Source organism: Rana temporaria, chromosome 3 (assembly GCF_905171775.1).
Source record: "Rana temporaria chromosome 3, aRanTem1.1, whole genome shotgun sequence".
NCBI classification, from domain to species: Eukaryota; Metazoa; Chordata; class Amphibia; order Anura; family Ranidae; genus Rana; species Rana temporaria.
In genome coordinates, this window is record NC_053491.1 from 382,313,739 (window position 1) to 382,338,119 (window position 24,381).

At 46.0% G+C, this 24,381-nt stretch overlaps 1 protein-coding gene across 7 annotated transcripts in view; it reads right to left on the reverse strand.

Annotated features, from left to right (window-relative positions):
- CNOT4 (CCR4-NOT transcription complex subunit 4) overlaps positions 1-24,381 on the reverse strand; it is a 161,949-nt gene that overhangs the window by 119,303 nt on the left and 18,265 nt on the right. The gene's annotated exons all lie outside the window — the stretch shown is intronic.

The window sequence follows — 24,381 nt, forward strand, 5'->3', positions numbered from 1 at the left end:
CTCAGGACCTGAGCAACCAATCGCCAGGCTCAAACAACGTCACAAAAAGGGGTGGAGGGAGGGCCTTTGCCTGGTGTAAGCTACGATTTGTAAGTTTGTAATTTCCACAGTGAAGGCATAAGCAGCAGAAGTGGTAGCATTTAAAGAGACTTAAATAGCCAAGGGGCAGGGTGGCACCTCCCCCTTTTAGCGTCACAAACTGAGGGCATGGTGCCCCTCAGTTGTTTAACAGCCGTCAGATAGTGGAGCTAGCAAGCGCCGTTGTCTGGACCTAAAGTTTTTTTTTTATCCTTTTTTCAGGTCAGCGGTGGGCGTCGTGATCGACGATTGATCTGCAGCACGGAACTTTTTGTTATTTTGAACATTCACAAAGTTGTGGGGCTCCGCCCACACAGCTGCATCATTAAGAGATCCCTGTGAATCAACGAACGACAATCGTCAGCCTTTGCAGATCATCGATCATAGTTCATGGAGTCCGGACATTAGGGAACTGCTTGCCTGTAATCGGAGGTACAGGCAGACAGCTACACTCAGACTGCATGAGCCTTGCATTATGCCCTTGGGGGAGCACATTATTTATTTTTTTAAAGGTGAATGGATCCTTTAAGATGTGCTGGCAATCAGGCTGCCAAAATTGTCCCTAATAGTAGGTTTTTCCATTGGTGGGTAATGCTTTAGTGTGCATAGTGGAACAGGCTCACAGAGGTGAATTAAATATTCTTCCTATTCAATAAAAAATTTCGGCAAAAGACTTCCTCTGTAACAGATAAATATAAACAGACAACAGTCTTTCGTTTTCACAGGCCCACGTGGTGGATTATTTTTAGCGGTGTGAATGGAAAAGCAGTGACTTTTTCTACATAAGCTTCCCGAGGAGAGAAGAGTGAGCGAAAAAAAGAAATACTGGAGAAATTCACTACCAATCAACTCAAGCAAAACAAAACTCATGGTGTTCCAAAAGAAAAATACAAAAACAAAGAGCCCTCCCTTTAGTGCCGGTTCACACAGGGGCAACCTGACTTGCAGCAAGACTTTGCATGGCGACTTCAGCGCGCCTTGAAGCAACTTACAACGCAACTTAAAGGGGTTGTAAAGGTAAAAACAAAACAAAAAAATCCCTAAAATAGCTTCCTTTACCTTAGTGCAGTCCTCCTTCACTTACCACCTCCTTCCATTTTGCTTTTAAATATCCTTATTTCTTCTGAGAAATCCTCACTTCCTGTGCTTCTGTCTGTAACTCCACAAAGTAATGCAAGGCTTTCTCCCTGGTGTGGAGTGTCGTGCTTGTCCCCTCCCTCTGCAGCTCTAAGTTGCAGATAGAGAAATGAGCTGTGTGTTAGTGGGCGTCCTGACACTCCTGCTCGCCCCCTCAAAGGGAGGGGGCGAGCACGACACTCCACACCAGGGAGAAAGCCTCACATTACTGTGTGGAGTTACAGACAGAAGAACAGGAAGTGAGGATTTCTCAGAAGAAATAAGTACATTTAAAAGCAAAATTGAAGGATGAGGTAAGTGAAAGAGGACTGCACTAAGGTAAAGGAAGCTATTTAGGGATTTTTTTTTACCTATACAACCCCTTTAAAATTGCCTCCAGGACAGGCGACTTTGGCTGTGGCCAATCAAAGAATACTCAGCTCTGTGGGAGGGAGGGGTTTGCCTGAGTAAACAATTTTATTTTCCTGTAAAGTTGCTTCAGTTAAGATGGTGATCCGACTTTGGAAGCAACTTCCATTGAAATCAATGGGTACAAAGTTGCCTAGAAGTCGGAATGAAGTAGTACAGGAACCTTTTCTGAATTCGGAGCGACATCAGAAGTGTACATTAAGACGGCTCTCATTGACCAACATGGGATTACTGATGTCAAGCGACTTGAGGTCTGACAAGTCGGATCCCAAGTCGCAGCAGTGTGAACTGGCCCTTACAATAGACAACTGCACCATTGATGAAACAGCTACACATACCTTGCCCTAGAAATAAACAAATCAGGAAGTTTCAAGCCAACCATAGTGGCACTAAAAGACAAGGCATGCAGAGCCTTATATGCCATCAAAAAGACAGCTGTACCACCTAAAACCACCAGTGAGTGTATTTGATAGCGTCATCGCCCCAATTCTTTATGGCAGTGACGTTTGGGGTCCTGTCACCTACCCAGACCAATCCAAATGTGACCCGAGCCCAACAGAAATATTCCATCTGGAATTTTGCAAGCACCTCGACCAAGTCCATCGGAGTACCTCCAACAGTGCTTGCCGGTCTGAGTTAGGCAGATTTCCCTTACTTCTTGCAGTACAGAAGAGGACGCCATCATACTGGGGCCACCTACAAAACAGCAGTCCCAACTCATACCACCATAGAGCTTTACTGAACAGCAAGGACCAGTCCAAGCTGTGTGGCCTGCAACAACTCAACACCTTGTCTATCCAAAACTCTCAACAATGTGGCCTGACAAAAACTCAAATAAAAAACATAATGAATAACGCCAAAAGAAAAATATGTTGGAGAACGGAGAAATGAAATAAACTCCAAAAAACTGTTTACTAGTCACTGCAGAGAGACTACAAACTGGCTCCATACCTGGAGGTGCTACAAGACCCCAAAGACAATGAGCCTGGAAATGGAATTAGGATGGCACAGACAGACCTACAAGTCAAGGGAGAGTAGACTGTGCCAGCAATGTGACCAGAGGGTCCCGGAGGATGAGGACCACTTCCTGCTACATTGTCCAAAGTACTCATCAGTGAGGGACACTCACTTCCAGAGACTTTCCACTCTCAACCAGGACTTCAATTCTATAGAAGAGAAGAGGAAACTCCAATTTATACTGGGAGAAGAGGAGCCAATGGTGAAGATAGCTGCCCAATAAGTGACATTGTGTCACAGACTATACAAACTCAACTGCTTTGGCAATGCTTACATGTATTTGGTCCTGCCAATAAAGCTAATTTGAAAAGAGAAAGAGAAAGAGAAAAAGAGAAAGAGAAAAAGAGAAAGAGAAAAAGAGAAAGAGAAAAGACGAGGGAGTGAGTAGGGGAGAGCACGAGCCGAGCGCCACCTCAGACCAGAAGATTGTCTAAAAATTCTCAACATATGTGAAAGAAGCAGGCATTACATACAGGGGAGTCCACTGCAAAAATATTAGAGATTACAAAAAATAGTGTAACCATTTCTAGTCAAAACCTAAAACCAAGCCAAAAATCTACCTCCATCTACCCTGTGAAAGAAATTAAGTCTATACGTGCCTATCCTGAGGGCACTACAGTCTGGTCACATGATTGTGTCCCAGCGCTGGCTTCAGTGTAGAGGGAGGTACAGCCAACAACGCATGCCCCATAGTAAGCCTATGGGTGGCGTCATCGCACAAGCACAGCCAATGTCGTTGCTCTCTCTTTCACACTGAGGCCGGCGCTGGTGAGTGTTTTTTTTTTTTTACAGGGTAGATGGAATAAACTTAGAATGGAGTAAGATTTAAGCTTAGTTAGGTTTTGACTGGAATTGCATGTCAACATATTTCTGTGGCCTCTACAATCAAAACCTCTATTAAATGAAAGGGGGAACTCCCCAGCAGGGATAGAGGGGGGAAAAAGGGGCACTACTTGCCAGGAGAGACCTTTGCCATGAGATTCAGTACAAAGCAAAAAAAAACAAAAACAAAGATGGGTACACTCAGTTAGAGGTCGACCGATATGGGTTTTTCTCTGGCCGATGCCGATGCCGATATTTAGAAATCGGGGCAGCCGATGGCCGATATATGAGGCCGATTTTTGCGGCCGATATTTTGGGCCGATTTTTGGATTGGGATGCATTGTGGAGGAGGATGGATGGTGCTGGGCGTGGGTGGGAGATGCGTTGTGGAGGGGGAAAGATGGTGCTGGCTGTGCCTGGGGGATGCATTGTGGAGGGGGATGGCTGGATGTTGCTGGCCTTGGAGGGGGGATGCGTTGTGGAGGGGAAGAGATGGATGGTGCTGGCTGTGGATGGAGGGAAGGGGGTGGATGGATGGAGCTGGCCCTGGGTGGGGAATGCATTGTCGAGGGGGATGGAGGGATGGAGCTGGCCGTGGGTGGAGGATGCATTGTGGAGGGGGAGAGATGGATGGTGCTGGCTGTGGATGGAGGGAGGGGGGTGGATGGATGCAGCTGGCCGTGGGTGGGGGATGCATTGTAGAGGGGGGTGGATGGATGGAGCTGGCCGTGGGTGGGGGATGTATTGTGAAGGGGGATGGATGGAGCTGGCCGTGGGTGGGGGATGCATTGTAGAGGGGGGTGGATGGATGAAGCTGGCCGTGGGTGGGGGATGCATTGTGAAGGGGGATGGATGGATGCAGCTGGCCGTGGGTGGGGGATGCATTGTGAAGGGGGATGGATGGAGCTGGCCGTGGGTGGGGGATGCATTGTAGAGGGGGGTGGATGGATGAAGCTGGCCGTGGGTGGGGGATGCATTGTGAAGGGGGATGGATGGATGCAGCTGGTCGTGGGTGGGGGATGCATTGTGAAGGGGGATGGATGGATGGAGCTGGCCGTGGGATGTATTGTGAAGGGGGATGGATGGATGGAGCTGGCCGTGGGTGGGGGATGCATTGTGAAGGGGGATGGATGGATGAAGCTGGCCGTGGGTGGGGGATGCATTGTAGAGGGGGATGGATGGATGCAGCTGGCCGTGGGTGGGGGATGTATTGTGAAGGGGGATGGATGGATGGAGCTGGCCGTGGGTGGGGGATGTATTGTGAAGGGGGATGGATGGATGCAGCTGGCCGTGGGTGGGGGATGCATTGTGAAAGGGGATGGATGGATGGAGCTGGCCGTGGGTGGGGGATGCATTGTGAAGGGTGATGGATGGATGGAGCTGGCCGTGGGTGGGGGATGTATTGTGAAGGGGGATGGATGGATGGAGCGAGCTGGCTGTGGGTGGGGGATGTATTGTGAAGGGGGATGGATGGATGGAGCTGGCCGTGGGTGGGGGATGTATTGTGAAGGGGGATGGATGGATGGAGCGAGCTGGCTGTGGGTGGGGGATGTATTGTGAAGGGGGATGGATGGATGGAGCTGGCCGTGGGTGGGGATGGATATATATAAAATGAGTGTGTATACAGGAGAGGTGTGTGCTCTAACATGTACACACTGTTCCCTCCAGCACTGTCCATTGGATGACACCTGTGAGCTCCCACGTGAGTTGGAGTACAATCACTAGAGAGCCGAGGCACCTATCAGAGATGATAGGAATACTGTACATTACCCCAGTCTCCAGCAGCACGAGAAATGAATCCTTCAGCCACGCTGCTGGTAGCCTGCGCGCCGGCCCCGCCCCCCCCTACCTCGACGGGCTGTAGGAAGCTTTTGTGATCTCTTCGCGCAGACAAGCAACTACTGCAGCTGCTTGGGCTTGTGACAAGTTTGCTTTCTGCTACAGCCCATCGAGGTAGGGGGGGAGGGGCCGGCGCGCAGGCTACCAGCAGCGTGGCTGAAGGATTCATTTCTCGTGGAGCGGGGTTTAGCGCGGCAGCCGAAAATCGGCCGATTTTTTTACAATAATCGGCCGATGCCGATTTCTTAAAAACGGCCAAATATCGGCCGATATATCGGCCGACCGATATATCGGTCGACCTCTACACTCAGTTTCTTTTCGTTCAACCCAGCGGGGTGAAAAAAAAAAGAGACAGATCGCCGTACTAACACAAGTGATGTTGGTGCGGCAATTTCCCCCGCTGTGCTATTGCATTCTCACAAGGGGACTTCCCCCCCTCCAGAACACACTTAGCTGCTGATCAGATGCTGGATTTCCAGCAAGACCGTTCGACAGAAGCCTGCCATGAGACTGTCAGCTGTACACACTGTCCGAATGTAGTGTATACCCAGCTTAAAGCGGGAGTTCACCCGAAAAAAAAAATTTAAGATTAGATTGATGCTCATTTTGTCTAGAGGAATCGGGTAGTTTTTTTAAAAACGAAGCAGTACTTACCGTTTTAGAGCGCGATCTTCTCCGCCGCTTTCGGGTATGGTCTTCCGGACTGGGCGTTTGATTGACAGTCTTCCGACAGGCTTCCGACGGTCGCATACATCGCGTCACGAGTAGCCGAAAGTCGGTGCGGCTCTATACAGCGCCTGCGCACCGACGTTCGGCTACTTTCGGAAAATCGTGACGCGATAGATGTGACCGTCGGAAGCCTGTCAAATAGGAACGTCCAGTCCCGCAGCCCATACCCGGAAGCGGCCGGAGAAGATCGCTCTCTAAAACGGTAAGTGCTGCTTCGTTTTTAAAAAAACTACCCGATTCCCCTTGACATAATGAGCATCAATCTAATGTTAAAAATTAACATTTCCGGGTGAACCTCCACTTTAAGTCACAACCTCATAACCTCAGTACAAAGCAAGCCTTAGGCTGGGTACTACACTACTTTCATCCTACTTTGCTCTGCTACATTGGTCCTACATTTATCCTACATTGGTCCTACATCCATCCTACTTTCATGAACAGGATACTACTTTGGTCCAACTTCAATGATATTCAATGGGCCTGAAGTAGGATCAATGTAGGACCAAAAGTTGTACAGGGAGCATTTTCAAAGTCGGACCGACTTGTGTAGGACCAGTTAAGACGCTCCCATAGGGAAACATTGATTTTTCACACGTCATGCTACATGAGGCTCCCAATGTAGGACCGTTTGTCGGACAAGTGTAAACCCAGCCTGAGTCATCTAACTTGAGTAAACAGTTTAGTAAGGACCTGGACATTTAAAAACAAAAAAAACATTCTGCTGGCCATTACTATAACAGTTATTTGTCAAGCTGTAAATACCCAATTCAATGCTTCAGCTAGAAATCTGTAACTGAACACTGCAGTACGTTAAGAGTTTGCTCATCTCCATATCTGCTTACAAACATCTAGGTTATCACTTCCTCTGAGGGAATTGGGATTGACACAATCCGAACACTGTATCCCCTAATAAAACCTTTCAGTTCTGCCACACATGGTCTGCAGAGTAATTAACCACTCGCCGACCGGGCCAATCCTGGCGCTTCTCTCCTACATGTAAAAATATTTTTTGCTAGAAAATTACTCAGAACCTCCAAAGACAAAACACATATACACACACACACACACACACACACACACACACACACACACATATACATACAGTGAGGAAAATAAGTATTTGAACACCCTGCTATTTTGCAAGTTCTCCCACTTGGAAATCATGGAGGGGTCTGAAATTGTTATCGTAGGTGCATGTCCACTGTGAGAGACATAATCCAAAAAAAAAATCCAGAAATCACAATGTATGATTTTTTTAACTATTTATTTGTATGATACAGCTGCAAATAAGTATTTGAACACCTGAGAAAAACAATGTTAATATTTGGTACAGTAGCCTTTGTTTGCAATTACAGAGGTCAAACGTTTCTTGTAGTTTTTCACCAGGTTTGCACACACTGGAGGAGGGATTTTGGCCCACTCCTCCACACAGATCTTCTCTAGATCAGTCAGGTTTCTGGGCTGTCGCTGAGAAACACAGAGTTTGAGCTCCCTCCAAAGATTCTCTATTGGGTTTAGGTCTGGAGACTGGCTAGGCCACGCCAGAACCTTGATATGCTTCTTACAGAGCCACTCCTTGGTTATCCTGGCTGTGTGCTTCGGGTCATTATGTTGGAAGACCCAGCCTCGACCCATCTTCAAAGCTCTAACTGAGGGAAGGAGGTTGTTGCCCAAAATCTCGCAATACATGGCCCCGGTCATCCTCTCCTTAATACAGTGGAGTCGCCCTGTCCCATGTGCAGAAAAACACCCCCAAAGCATGATGCTACCACCCCCATGCTTCACAGTGGGGATGGTGTTCTTGGGATGGTACTCATCATTCTTCTTCCTACAAACACGGTAAGTGGAATTATGACCAAAAAGTTCTATTTTGGTCTCATCTGACCACATGACTTTCTCCCATGACTCCTCTGGATCATCCAAATGGTCATTGGCAAACTTAAGACAGGCCTTGACATGTGCTGGTTTAAGCAGGGGAACCTTCCGTGCCATGCATGATTTCAAACCATGACGTCTTAGTGTATTACCAACAGTAACCTTGGAAACGGTGGTCCCAGCTCTTTTCAGGTCATTGACCAGCTCCTCCCGTGTAGTCCTGGGCTGATTTCTCACCTTTCTTAGGATCATTGAGACCCCACGAGGTGAGATTTTGCATGGAGCCCCAGTCCGAGGGAGATTGACAGTCATGTTTAGCTTCTTCCATTTTCTAATGATTGCTCCAACAGTGGACCTTTTTTCACCAAGCTGCTTGGCAATTTCCCCGTAGCCCTTTCCAGCCTTGTGGAGGTGTACAATTTTGTCTCTAGTGTCTTTGGACAGCTCTTTGGTCTTGGCCATGTTAGTAGTTGGATTCTTACTGATTGTATGGGGTGGACAGGTGTCTTTATGCAGCTAATGACCTCAAACAGGTGCATCTAATTTAGGATAATAAATGGAGTGGAGGTGGACATTTTAAAGGCAGACTAACAGGTCTTTGAGGGTCAGAATTCTAGCTGATAGACAGGTGTTCAAATACTTATTTGCAGCTGTATCATACAAATAAATAGTTAAAAAATCATAAATTGTGATTTCTGGAATTTTTTTTTTTTATTATGTCTCTCACAGTGGACATGCACCTACGATGACAATTTCAGACCCCTCCATGATTTCCAAGTGGGAGAACTTGCAAAATAGCAGGGTGTTCAAATACTTATTTTCCTCACTGTACATACACACACACACACACAGTCATGGCCGAAATTGTTGGAACCCAGAAATTTTTACAGAAAAGTATTTCTCACAGAAAAGTATTGCAGTAACACGTTTTGCTATATACATGTTTATTCCCTTTGTGTGTATTGGAACAAAACAAAAAAGTAGGAAAAACAAGCAAATTGGACATAATGTCACACAACACTCTAAAAATGGTCTGGTCAAAAATCATGGCTCCCTTTCAAAATTGTGATGCTCCTTAAGAGCCGGTTCACACAGGGGCGGCACGACTTTGGGGGCGACTCGGCCAGGTGACATCTAAGGCGACTTGCAAAAGGACTTCTGTATAGAAGTCAATGCAGGTCGCCCCCGAAGTAGTACAAGAACCTTTTTCTAAGTCGGAGCGACTTGCGTCGCTCCTATTAGAACGGTTCTATTCACTAGAATGGGACGCGACTTGTCAGGCGGCTGCGTCACCTGACGAGTCGCCCCAGTGTGAACCGGGTCTTAAACTTACCTGGGGCAAGTAACAGGTGTGGGCAATATAAAAATCACACCTGAAAGCAGATAAAAAGGAGAGAAGTTCACTTAGTCTTTGCATGGGGTGTCTGTGTGTGCCACACTAAGCATGGACTAAGGATGAGCTCTGGCATGTTCGCATAGAACACGTGCAGAGCCCGCCAGGAAGTGTGCACGGCGCTGCGCTAATCACAGCCCGGGAGACATTGTCCCGATGCTCGGCTGCAGAGATCGTGAACACAGAGATGCGAACACGCCAGAGCTCATCCTTAGCATGGACAACAGAAAGAGAACAGAACAGTCTGAGGATTTGTGAACCAAAATTGTGGAAAAATATCAACAATCTCAAGGTTAAAATTCCATCTCGAGAGATCTAGATTTGCCTTTGTCCCCAGTGCTCAACATTATCAAGACGTTTGCAACCAATGGCACTGTAGCTAATCTCTCTGGGCGTGGACGGAAGAGACAAATTGATGAAAGGTTGCAACGCAGGATAGTCTGGATGGTGGATAAGCAGCCCCAAACAAATTCAAGCTGTCCTGCAGGCTCAGGGAGCATCAGTGTCAGCGCAAACTATCCGTCAACATTTAAATGAAACGCTATGGCAGGAGACCCAGGAGGACCCCACTGCTGACACAGAGACCTAAAAAAAGCAAGACTACAGTTTGCCAAAATGTACTTGAGCAAGCCAAAATCCTTCTGGGAAAAAGTCTTGTGGACAGATGAGACCAAGATAAAGCTCTTTGGTAAAGCACATCATTCTACTGTTTACCAAAAACTGGGACTTCCAGCAGGACAATGACCCCTAACATACATCAAAAAGCACCCAGAAATGGATGGCAACAAAGCGCTGGAGAGTTCTAAAGGAAATAAACATGTGTATAGCAAAACATGTGCTACTGCAATACTTTTCTGTGAGAAATACTTGATTTTTTGTAACAATTGCTGGGGTGCCAACAATTTTGGCCATGACTGTATATACATATGTTGTGTGTCGAGCTCTTTGCTCAGTGTTGCCCTCCAACAATAATAACTGTATGCCAACTAAATCTTCTTTTCCAGTGAGGTGAAGACCAGCAGTTGAGGAAATATATACAACCAACATGTCATGCTTTAAAATTGCGTATGCCTGTGGAATGGAACAAAACAACAGTATTGAAAATTCTCAATATGGGACGTTAAAAAAAATAAAAATAATAATATATGCGCAGGTTGTGAGTTTAGAGTTACAGAGGAGGTCCGGTGCTATAATTTTTGCTTTTGCTCCAACGTTCGTAACAATACCTCACATGACTGGTGCAATCACCGCTTACATATGCGTGTGGGACTTGTGTATGCGCTTGCATTTGCGCATAAAAAGCATTGAGGTGGGAGGGATGTTTTAAATTTTCTTTTTTATCTAAAACAATTTTTATGCCCTTTCTTTATATTTTTTTTTGTATTAAAGCCTAAAAATTAACTTTCTATTAACAGCTTGCCTTTAAAAAAACGTTTTACTCACTTCTATCTGGCTGTTACTAGGCAGATTTCGGAATCTGCTTAGTTCCTGGTCTAGGTGGTTCAACTCCCTGTCCTAAGACCCCAATGCCTCCTGGGAAACTATGACACAAATTTCCCAGGAGTCTTTGGGCATTACTGTGCCTAAAAATCGCCCAGCATGCACCTCTCCCTGAAAAACAGGAAGAAAATAACTGGGCTTCACATGCCCACACATATGATGGTTACGGCCACAACATGAGCTGGAGGATATAAGGCAAGTGTTTCTGGAATGATTGGGGATCTATGAATATGTTTTAATGCGATTAATTTTAGCTTGCAAAAAAATAAATTATGCCGAAACCCCGCTTTAACTTTATTGCTATTACAAAATCCCTCGACAGCATGGGCCATGACTGGTCGTCCTCTTTATGGAGAGAAAACGGGGGACTATTAGGCCCAAAATACTCTCCTCTGGCCTCCAATGCAGCTGATCAGACACAGATTGGTCTTATCAGTTGCTTTGCTGGCAGCGAACAGCCATGTAAACAGAGACAGAATCGGAAGCGACAAAATTCTCAGTCGCTTTTGGTTTCCGGGGTCACAGGAGAGGGAGGAACAATGCCAGTTCCGCTTTCTCTGTGCAGCTGGCACCGCCAGATGGAGTGCTCCCAGGCTACACGATCGGATGGCAGAGCCTGGGAGAGGCAGCGGCTACCACTCAGATTGCAGGGACCTTCTGGGACACAGAGGTCCCAGAAAACAGGCAGGAACATTCACAAACCGTAGCACGGCTCACACATGTGCACTGGGAATCTGGCTGTGAAGCTCCACTGTCAGTTTCCCTTACTTAAGATGCTGGCGCCAAAGAAAATTGAAGAATCAGCTCGGGTGAGGACAATGCTGGATCCCTGGACAGGTAAATGTCCTTATAGTAAAGCTAAGCAGCTGCAGTATTTGTAGCTGCCAACTTAATTTCTCTGGGGAGAGACTGGAGCTTCTCCAAGCTGAAACGTTGTCTCTGTGGCACCTAAAGTGTGCCCGTCAGTCTGGCCTTGGTTTTCCTTTTGAAGCAAAGAAAATCTCATCCCCCCTCATCTCCATAACAGAAACAGGTGATTTTTTTGTAGTCCAGATGAGAATGCAGGCGGGGATGACAACACTACTTGGGTTTTCCGAACCCCAGAGGCAGAGTTGCAAGCTTCAACAGGAGAGAGATCCACTGGATCCATAGGTATTTTTTATGTACTGCATATGTTTTTGTTTATTAGTTTTCCCTAACATACTCTTTGAAGGAACTTGCAATAAGTTCTAGAGCAGGGGGGTCTCCATACTTTTCAAACAAAGGGCCAGTTTATTGTCCTTCAGACTTTAGGAGGGCCGGATTGTGGCCAGTGGGGGTAGAAAATGTCCCGGGCCCAGCTTTGGTGAGAATAAATATGGCCTCAGAGTTTGCAGTCAGTAGGATAAGGAGTCGTGCCCCTATTAGTAGGAGTAATTGTATCCCATCATTTGCATCAGTGAAATAAATTGTGCCCCCATGTTGGTGTCAGTGGGAAGAATAGTGCCTCATATCAGTGCGAGGAATAAAGCCCCAAGGGCCGCATAAAGGCTAGCAAAGGGCCACATCTGGCCCTCGGCCCGCAGTTTGGAGACCCCTGTTATAGAGTATCAGCAAAAATAATTTAGGGCATTTGAATATAAGCTCTTAGGGTTTTTCTTTCAGCATGGATTCCCAGAGTACTTACACTATTTGCACTCTACAACAGAAGCTTTAGGAGCAGTTATAGGCTAGAAGTTGGAGAGAAAAATACTGCATGCACAATTTTAGACTTTCTCACCTGCCTCAATATGTAGAACCTTGAGGCCTCCAGCACCTGAAGTGGTTAATTCACAAACCGATTTGGGCCTCACTTTCTGACTTGATGGAACCATGGCAACCAGAGCTGCACTTGAGGACACTTGCCAGACACAGAAAGAGCCTTTCACAAAGCTGGCTCTGGCACAAAACTCCAAAATACTTCCTTTCAAACTAAACCATGGTGGAAAGATGACAATGAAAGGGATACAAATCAGGCCTAGACATCCCAAAATCTAGAAGCCAGCAATAGTGAACGGATATGTTGGTGGACTGGTGTGGGATGGACACTTGAATGTAAGGAACTTTACACAGTTAGGCCCCATGCACACGAGACGCTATTACAAACGCCTCTAATCTCAGCTTTTCAAAGGCAAAAACCGGCATTTAAAACGCCCGTTTTTCCCGCCAATTGCGCGGCGGTTTGCCGCGATTTGCGGCGTTTTACCGCGATTTGCGTCTGTCAGCGTTTATCCCCAAAACACTGTAGACCCTCCCCAAGCTCAGAATCAAACTATTTGTGCCGCGTGTAGCGGCGTTTTGCCGCAATTTGCGTCTAAAACGCAAAAGCTGAAAGCTTCTGAACCCAAAATTTTGGGTTTGGAAAAACGGCCCTAAACCCAACTGCTTTGAAACGCTAAAAAACGTGATCGTGTGCATGGACACATAGGATAACATTAAATGTGTTCAGGGGCAGTTGAAAAAAAATGCCCAAATGCCTCTGAACTCGAGTTTAGCAGTGTCTCGTGTGCATGGGGCCTTACAGCTGTAGTATCCAATGTTATTAATACTAAGAACTTCGAAGTCCCTTAACATGCATCTGTGTTTTACCCATGCAAAGCATAACAAAAAGGTTCAATTAAGTGGCCACCCCAGCAACTGCACATAATCACCTTCCCTTGCTAACCCTGCTGCTTCCGAATGTAGGGCTAAAAACTTCATAAGTATAGGGAAGCAGGTAATGCGAGAGAGAGAAGTCAGCCATGTGTAATCCCCAAGTGTTGACAACCAACAAAATGGCAGGGAAAATAATGGATAGCAAGGATGTGGGACCCAGCAATAACCAGGTGGGTTTTTCTGCACTGGCAAAACACAGTTACTTCATGTTAAGCAACACCCTGGGGATGCAAAAGAATATCCTTCCAGTAGGTAGAGGTCCGAGTCCAGACCACTTTCCTTTCGGTAGACAAATGTGGCCACCTAGTCTGTGCCCCGTATTTATTTATTTTTTCTTACCCTAATCCACCTTCCATATTCCTCGGCAATGCCCCTTTTGGCAATGGGGCTACGAATCCCTATAAAGACTCTGCAAAGCTACAGGCGTTTTTATAACATTATTTTAGCATCCAGTGTGCATGGAGCCTTATACTTATCCAAACCCGATCTCCATCCAGCTCTGCCCTCTCCCTCCTCATAGAAAAGAGAGCAAGCGAGCGAAACATACACACACACACACACACACACACACACACACACACACACAGTGATTGGTCGATTATTTTGTCAATCAAATCCTGCGACATAGGACAGTGTTGCTCGGGATCGAACCCGCTTCCTATGGTGGCACACCAACAATACTAAGAGCACCAGCAGTGTACCCAAGAGATTGGGGCTGCTCTGTGCAAAACCATAGAACAGAGCAGGCAAGTATGACATGTTTATTATTTAAAAAAATAAAATAGGCTTAGAATCACTTTAAGGGACTTTACAGAGTATATACCTGGTGCAGAGCATGCCTGGTGTGAATTGAACTTAGGACCCCAACACTGCAAGGCAAAAGTATTCAAATGTAAATCACTGTTGCCAATGAACACTAACAAGGACAGAGTGCTGAGATCAGTTATTAGAAGAATCCATCTAGTGGACAGGCAACTGTGCACCACTCCTGTAATACCAGCAATTCATAAACCTGAGTGGAAACTAAGCCTACTGTGCTTGTCCATGGGGAGACGCAGTAAATGATCTAATCATGGTAAACCATCATTTATAAAAATACAGATGATATTTTATTATAGTGCTGGTGTAAGCAGGCTCCATACTTGTGAGGCAAATGAAAAATACTGTCATGTGAATCTGTGACACATTTACACAAAGACTGGCTAGTACAATTAAAGTAAAGCAACAATAAGCGAAAATTGTCCATTAAAACACTTAAAGTAAATTATTTCTTGAAGCACACCCCTAAGTTACCCTTAAAAATGTAGTAATATTAATCAAGACATATATGAGTTTAAGCGATAATTTTATAAAATAGCTCTACTTAGAACAATGATATTCCAGTTCTCTTTAGCCTAGCAGATAATAAGTGTACATCTCCCAACTCACAGTGCAATCTGGTAACTAGGCAAGGTGGGGGTCACGCACATAAGGAATTTTTCTGACAGCCTACAAAATTTGACATTTAAAAATAACCCCAAAAACAACAAAACCTTTTTAAAAAGTTTTAGAGCAATTTTTAGTCTAGGCTTGAATGCAAGGAAACTTTTATTGGAAGTGTGAACTAAGCCTTTAAAGGGGTTGTAAATGTAATTTTTTTCCCTAAATAGCTTCCTTTACCTTAGTGCAGTCCTCCTTCACTTACCTCATCCTTCAATTTTGCTTTTAAATGTCCTTATTTCTTCTGAGAAATCCTCACTTCCTGTTCTTCTGTCTGTAACTCCACACAGTAATGTGAGGCTTTCTCCCTGGTGTGGAGTGTCGTGCTCGCCCCCTCCCTTGGACTACAGGAGAGTCAGGACACTCTCTACGTTGCAGATAGAGAAGAGCTGTGTGTTAGTGGGCGTCCTGACTCTCCTGTAGCCCAAGGGAGGGGGCGAGCACGGCACTCCACACCAGGGAGAAAGCCTCACATTACTGTGTGGAGTTACAGACAGAAGAACAGGAAGTGAGGATTTCTCAGAAGAAATAAGGCTTTGAAACATCAGGCTTTGAAACATGCCCATGTGCAGACAGGATGACACAGCAGTGCCCATTGCCAGCAGCTAGGAAAATGACCAAGTGTATGGTACCAAAAATGTGCATGTGAATGGGCGCACGCTTTCACATATTTGAATTTTATAAATCTGTCATTTTCATGTACTTCTTCCATCTGAAGTATCTGGTTGATCATCCTGGCAAGAAGCATTCTTCCTTGTTGTAACCTGACCACACAAAGCTCAGAAGGCAATCTGCGTTAGAGTGGTCGGTTTGTATCCTATGTTGGGCCTTTCATGAGGCACATGACACTGTGCAGACACACAGCATGCCCACATTAGGTACTTGTTGAGCCGCCACGCCCCTTGCTCAAGCTCAGCCTGCATCTAGCCTCAGGCTGAACAGACTATGAAGTACAAGCACACTATGGACTTGAGTTACTAAAACTGGAGAGTGCAAAATCTCATATTTAGACTAAAATGCAATAAAAATAAATAAAAATTAACTGTTATTTAAAAAAAAGAAAAAGTGCATTTAAGACGAATGGGCGGAAGTGACGTTTTGACGTCCCTTCCACCCTGCTATGGAGATGGGTGGGGGCCATCTTGCCCTCACTCGTATCCATGGCAAGCAGCGTGAAGGACCCGATCGCCTCTGCCAATGGCTTCGGCAAGCGACGGAGGGAGCAGGAGAGCAGGGAGGCCCTCTCCCGCCGCCGATAACGGTTATCTTGTGGTAAAACCGCTGCCGAGACCACCATTATCGTTTACAGGACCGGCCACAGAAAAGATGGATATCTTGGTTGTGGCAGCAGCAGCGGCCGTTACCGAGATATTCATCTTTAAGGTGATGACGTAAATGTACGTGAGCCGGTCCCTAAGTGGTTAAAGAATCATAGGCAATTTTTAATTTTTTTTTACCCATTTTGGATAAAGTTATAACCCCCGTCTGTATCTTTGACCCATTGGGGAGATTTCCCATCAATTCCTGTCCCATAGCCAAACAGGAAGTGAGAGATCCCTGCAAATTAGGGTTATCCCTTGGGGCCCCCCAGGTCATCAGAACTAGGGTCCCCATTGGAAGATTTACCATCTTTTACTGTTCTGGGGACAGCCCAAAGTTTGGGATTTTCTTTTACTTTTAGTGATCGGGGTAAACAGGACAAATAGAGAGGGTTAATCCCTCCAATAGGGGCACCGGCAGCAATAAAAACTAACTAGTCTTCTAATTCCCCCTCCACTCTAGCCAAATTTTATTTTTTTAAAGGCTTACTAGTCTAGTTTTAACCAGTTGAAAAAAAAAATATCAAGTAAGCATTAAAATTGTGTGGGATATTTTTAGTTTTAACTGAGCTTGCAGTTTATTGCTCTGCTTGGAAAGCAAATCACGAGTGAATGAATGAAAGAGGGGAAAAATATATATATAATCTTATGGCTTGAGCAAAATCTTGTTCAGCAAACAGATGAGAGGACCGGCCTCCGCACCCTCTATACATATTGTCTGTGCCGTTTAAATCAATCAACAAGCCTGAGTGACATCAATGCAATAAGAATGTAATGCTCCTTCAAATGCCAAAAGAAAGTTGCACTAGTAAACCTCTCCAGGATGTTTTTGCCTTCCACACATTATAAAGTGCTCAAGTCGAAAACATTTTCCCCCCAGGCGTTACATTGTAGTATCACAGATCATGTAACATTAGCACAGGGCTATTCATTTTAAATGGCACCCCCATTTCACTAAGAATACACCAGCATTGCAGCTCGTCACCAAAAATAATTCCTGCCCATTTACTTGGACATTCTGGTGCATCACCAGCCCATTTATATAAGCGGATTGCCTTAATGCAGGGGTCTCCAAACTTATTATACAAAGGGCCAGTTTACTCTCCTTAAAACTTTAGGGGGGCCGAACTGTGGCCATAGGAAGTAGAAAAAGTTCCAGCATCAGTTGGTGTAAACAAGGCCCAACCTTTAGTGTCAGTGACAGGAATTATGCTCCCTCCCCCCATTGTTAATGCCATTGGGGGGAATTGTGCCCTATCTTTGGTCATTGGAAGAAATGGTCCCCCAACATTGGTGTTATTTGGCCCCATTGTTGGTGTCATTGGGAAGAATTGTGCCACATCTTTGGTGTTGTTGGGAGTAATTGTACCCCATGTTGGTGTCATTGGAAGGAATAGTCCCCCATCATTGGTGTTATTCGCCCCCATTGTTGGTGTCACTGGGAAGAATTGTGCTCATTTGTTGGTGTCGGTGAATGAAATGGTGCCCCAAGGGCCAGGAAAAATCAAGCAAAGGGCCGCATCCGGCCCCAGGGCTGCAGTTTGGAGCCCATTGCCTTAATGTAACACACTTCGAAACAAAACATGCATTAATGCACATTGAATAATATTATGGACAAGGACTGCAAGTTCTGAACTGGCCCCTAAAGCACTGTGGTGATGTGGTAATGGGGTCCCTGAGGGCAAATCCCACCATGAAGCTTGTATGGCAGGGCTTGACAAATTTTCTTGGAATCTAGGAGCTAGCTAAAAAAGTTAGGAGCCAGGCTTTCAGCTACATGCTCTTCTACCCCCCCCCCCCCCAATGCTCCTCAATTCCCCCTTTGCTGCTCTGGTCCCCAGTGCTCCTCTATTCCCCCTTTGCTGCTCAGGTCCCCATGCTCCTCTATTCCCCCCCTTTGCTGCTCAAATCCCCATGCTCTACCCCCCCCCCCATGCTGTTCTGGTCCCCCAAATCATCCTTTCTCCCTCCTCATAGAACAAAAGGCTGGACGGCCGCACTTCTGTGCAATTTCTTTATTCAAGCACTGGATACAAAAGGTGAACTACAGGTATCAGATTACATGTTTCACACCAAGGTCGGGTGCTTACTCATGTCTCCCTCCTTAGAGTTATTTTTGTCTTTTATCCCCACTGTAGGGCATTTTTCATTACTTCCTGTCGAAGTGTTAAAGGAACACTAAAGATTTGTTTTTTTATTAGATCAATTGATTGCTGTAAGCAAGAGCATTTAAATATCACTTACCTTGTTTTTCCTTTTGACCTCCAAAATACAGTAATCCAGGTTTGAAAATGCAATTTCCTGTCACTCCTCTACTTGCTTTCCACCAGCATCTGAGCCGTTTTGCATGGTGGAAAGCAGAATGTGCTCACCCCCTCCCTATGACTACAGCCCTGTGTGAAGATGCTCTCTTATCCCTCACAGGCATGGAGGCTAAGCCTAATGGGAACTGTAGTTCCCATTAGGCCGCGATGTAGCAAGAATGAATGCGCACCGCAAACCAGGAAGTCAGTGAGAATAATGATTCAGGAGTGACGGAGGTGAATAAAACGGCTCGATTTCAACAGGTATCAAACTAGTTATAATGCAAAACATTACTTTTTACTTTATCAGCTACTGTCAGACTTTAATTTAAGAGGAAAATATTTTTGTCTTTACAACCCCTTTAAGCCTGGTACACGCGATCCGATCGTTGGCCAACCGAGCATCTGATCTTTGTGCAAAGGGCTTGTGCCTGGATCTTGTCTTGCATACTAAATGGTACACAATTGTCGGCTAACAAACACAAGACGTAGTGACGTACTACGAGGAATTTTAGCTTGAGCGCCGCCCTATGGGCCCCTTCTTCTAATTTCGTGTTTGGTGAGCATTGATTCCAAACATGCGCGTTTGTACTTTCGACTTGTGTGACGGATTTGTGTACTGGCCATACGAAAATCAGCAGTCAAGCCGTGGTCCACTGAAAATGTAAATAGCCTGTCATCCAACATTTGTTGGCCGAAAGTTGGACAATTGTCAGAAGGAGCGTACCAACAGTCAGATTTTAGGACAACAGACAATCCCCTGCTAACAATCAGAACGTGTGTATGAGGCTTTAGCCTTCATATCAACACGTTGCTTCAACAGTACTTATCAAAGTTCCCAGTTCACACAAACAATTACATGAATAAGAATTAGTAAAAAGGACTGGTTTAGACGCGTGAATCAAGTTGCTGACATGGAAAACTTGATACACCAGGCTCACGATACGCCTTCTAAATTCACCGAGACCTGGGCCTGCTGGTTGCACTTCACCTCAACGACCGAGTATAAATCGGCCGCACCTTAGTGGACCTCCGAGAGCTGTGGTGAGACACGGTAAATCTCCCACTTCTGATACCCAACCTCGCCCCATCTGGACCCCTCTCCCCCATACCTCACCCACCCTGTCCCTCCCTACAATGCATCTCTATAGGGATATGCAATGAGCTCGTAACACGAATTCTCTATGGTCTATTTAGATTCCTCCCTCGCTACCCCCCCCCCTCGATGCACTTAATTTCCCCGGTATTTCCTTACTGGAAACACATCCTCTCTCTACCTCCTCTGACGAGACCTACTAGATGTTCCCATCTATCCTGATCATTGCACGATGATCACACAACCTCTAAGGTATCTCCTCTCATTTCTTCTTATATGTGACAAGGTATAGTTCGAAGGGCAGATCACCAGAAAGTGTTGTACTCGCATGTTGTCACGAATGTCGTTTTTTTTTTGTATACTATGCATTTATTCCTGATCGCATAGCGGCTGCGACCGCGACTTTGCTATTCATTCTATTTTTGTTAATGCATTGTACTATCTGTATTGGTACCATTCTTTACAATAAAATATTGAAACAATAGTAAAAAGAGCAATTGACCAATGATGCAAGTAGTGCATCCTAAAGGACATGATTTGGCTGCTTTTCTGAAAAGTCTCTACGAACTAAAATGTAATCGTCATTGCATATTAGATAAAAAGTTGTGTGCTGCTGCTACAAGAGAATTGAGTGTCTATACAACGGGTGACTAACACATATGAAGTCATTGTCACACTCACAAGATGACGAGTTCCTCCACTGCAGTCATTCACAGCAGCAATGATGACTAAGGGCTCATTGACACCAAAAACACTTTTTGTACTTTTCCCCTTCAATTTCCTGTACAACTATAATTAATGAAATTGTCCGAATCCTTTGCTTTACATTGGTCAGTCAAAGCAACACACTGAACCGCACTGGAATAAATTTGCCACTTGCTTAATTTTTGCAGCATCTTCCCTCCCGAGTCGGTTAACAGGGTCATTCACAAATTTAAGTTACCATTGATATTCCAGTTTTTGACATGGCTTTCACAGACGTCACCCTTTTTCTATTGAATATTTATAGGTCAGCCACTAGGGGCAGCTGTGCACAGTTACAGTCTCTTTCTAAAAGGGGTTGTAAAGGTTTGTTTTTTATTTTCTAAAAAGGTTCCTTTAAGCTAGTGCATTGTTGGTTCACTTACCTTTTCCTTCAATTTCCCTTCTAAATGTTTTTTTTTTCTTTGTCTGAATTTCTCACTTCCTGTTCCTCCTCAGTAAGGTGTTCAGTAAGCTGTTCTCAAGTACTTTCCACCGCTCGGATGATGGGGGCAAAGCTTACCGAGGAGAAACAGGAAGTGAGAAATTCAAACAAAGGAACAAAACATTTAGAAGGGAAACCAAAGGAAAAAGGTAAGTGAACCAACAATGCACTAGCTTAAAGGAACCAATTTAGAAAATAAAAAAGACAAACCTTTACAACCCCTTTAACAGAAAAGACAAGTTATTGAATGCACATTGAAAGACAAACATCGAGAGAAAAAAAAACCTGCAAAGCACAACCACTGTGAAGGACTTCAGAGCAGGAAGTAGGGTTGCACTGATACCCAGCATTTGCACGGTGCCTGATCCGATACATGGGCAGTCAGGGGGGTGATCGGTGAGGGCTGTTACAAGCTCTGATCTCCCTGTATAGATGTCAAAGCAGCTGACAGACTTCTCCTCCTCCCCCAGCTTTTAGTGCTTTATTGAAATCTACACAAGGAGATTGGTGCTTGCAACTCTACCGCCACACTGATCACCCCCAGTGTTCTGTGTCCTCCTCTGTGCTCCCAAGGTCCCCCGTCATGTCCTTCTCCACTCCCTGCGTCCTCCTGTCCCAGATCTGTCAGGGTGGAGCGCGGAGGAAGCAGCCGATAAATCTGTGATTTACCAGATCACTGGCTTTGTATTAGTGAAGCACCTTAAAGTGAAGTACACCTGTACTGTTATTACTATTAGGGCTGCAACTAACGATTATATTCATAATCGATTAGTTGGCCGATTGTTTCAATTAATCAGATAATAGCCTTAAAAAAAAGAAAAATTTGCATTTTTTTCAAAAAATTGGGCCAATTTGTTGTTGGGCAGTTTACGAAACACAAATTGCCACAAAAACACATTACATGCTTTTCTGCAGCTTCTCCATTGAAGTATATTGCACCAAAAAAAAAAAAAAAAACAGTTTTGTGTTAAAAAGTCCTTGCCCTTTCCAAATACGCAGCAGCTGAAAAAAAATCATGGATATGAACGTGTCCCATAGGAAAACATGTAACTGAACTGTAGTGTGTTTCTGCAAAAAGCACCAAAAAACAGAGGTGTGAACTAGGGTTGTCCCGATACCACTTTTTTGAGACCGAGTACAAGTACCGATACTTTTTTTCAAGTACTCGCCGATACCGAATACCGATACTTTTTTTTAATGTCATGTGACATTGGCAGTAATTTTTTTTACAATTTTATTTTACTTTTGGGGTGGGGATGGAGATTATCAGTGTGTGTGTTTTTTTATTATTATTATTTACATTTTTTTTTTTTTTTTTTTTATCAGCCCTGTTGGGGGGTCTTTGGTGAGATGTCAGGGGTCTCTCCTCTTTGAGACAGAGAAAGGGGCTAAGGACACAGATTTCCCAGTCCCTTTCTCTGCAGCCTCAGTTAAAATGAATGGAGAAGCTCACTGACTCTGTCCATTCGGAAAAGGTAGGAGCCGGAGGGTGGAGAAGACGGCACGGAGGGGGCAGCACACGGAGCGCGGGGCAGAAGGCAGCACACGGAGCGTGGGGGGGAGAAGGAGAAGGCAGCACACGGAGCACGGCAGGGGGGGGGGGGGGGGAGAGAAGGAGAAGGCAGCACACGGAGCACGGCGGGGGGGGGGGGGGGAGAGAAGGAGAAGGCAGCACACGGAGCACGGGGGAGGAGAAGGAGAAGGCAGCACACGGAGCACGGGGGAGGAGAAGGCAGCACACGGAGCACAGGGGAGGAGAAGGAGAAGGCAGCACACGGAGCACGGGGGAGGAGAAGGAGAAGGCAGCACACGGAGCACGGGGGAGGAGAAGGAGAAGGCAGCACACGGAGCACGGGGAAGGAGAAGGAGAAGGCAGCACACGGAGCACGGGGAAGGAGAAGGCAGCACACGGAGCACGGCGGGGGGGGGGGGTCTGGTTAGAAGGAGAAGGCAGCACACGGAGCACGGCGGGGGGGGGGGGAGAAGGCAGCACACGGAGCACAGCGGGGGGGGTGTGGAGGAGGAGAAGGCAGCACACGGATCACGGGGGGGGGGGGGGGGGAAGAAGGAGAAGGCAGCACACGGAACACGGCGGGGGGGGTGTGGAGGAGGAGAAGGCAGCACACGGATCACGGGGGGGGGGGGGGGGGAGAAGGAGAAGGCAGCACACGGAGCACGGGGGAGGAGAAGGAGAAGGCAGCACACGGAGCACGGGGGAGGAGAAGGCAGCACACGGAGCACAGGGGAGGAGAAGGAGAAGGCAGCACACGGAGCACGGGGGAGGAGAAGGAGAAGGCAGCACACGGAGCACGGGGGAGGAGAAGGAGAAGGCAGCACACGGAGCACGGGGAAGGAGAAGGCAGCACACGGAGCACGGCGGGGGGGGGGGGGGGGGGGTTAGAAGGAGAAGGCAGCACACGGAGCACGGCGGGGGGGGGGGGAGAAGGCAGCACACGGAGCACGGCGGGGGGGGGGGAGAAGGCAGCACACGGAGCACGGCGGGGGGGGGGGGGAGGAGAAGGCAGCACATGGAGCACGGCGGGGGGGGGGGGGGGGGGAGAAGGAGAAGGCAGCACACGGAGACCAGGTATCGGGTGAGGCATCGGAGCATTTACCCTGAGTACAAGTACTCTGGGAAATGCTTGGTATCGGTACCAATACTAGTATCGGTATCGGGACATCCCTAGTGTGAACCCAGGCCTGAGATGTTTAGTAACATAATGGGGTTAAAAAAACAAAAAGAAGTACAAAAAGAGCAAATAATTGCTACTGTAAGGGGTTCATTTTTTTTACTGTAGGACAGTGAAAGTAATATTTACAGGAGCGATTTGCTTTTTTGTACTATAAAGGGCTAATTTTAGTTTTATTAACCCCATTATGTTACTGGCCGATTAATCGATTATGAAAATTGTAATCGTTCATAATCGATTAGTTGTTGATTAATCGATTCATTGTTTCGGCCCTAATTACTATGTTAGGATTATGATGATGTTAATTTATTAGCAGGTGAATGCGGCCCTCCGGGCATTTACATACATTGAATCCGGTCCTGAAGTGGAAAAAAGTTGCTGACCCCGCCTTAATGCATATAATGCACCAAGGTTAAAAAGCTCTTCACCTAGGTCTCCTTGTGCATGGAGCCTTATGGCGTAGAAACAGTCTATCATTTCCCTTACATTCAGTGGACAGAACCAGCCAGCAAACCTCCCTCTGCTGTCCTAATCTGCCGCTTCCAATTTAACACTCATCCATATTCTTTTTAAACATAAACCACAATGAATGACACTCTTGCAACAAGTCCGATGTCATCGGTTTACAAAATAAATGCTAGTCTACCTGACCGCTGGGCCTTGTTGCTGATAGCATTGTTTTGTTTAAACAAGCATTTAATTATAGACCAAACATACCTATATCGCCTGGTCAAGAAATGGTGTAGGTCATTTGTGGAATTTATGGCCTGAAACATGTCACTATTACTATAGGTCAGCATATAGGAACTATGTGAAAGACTCCAAAATTCACGCATG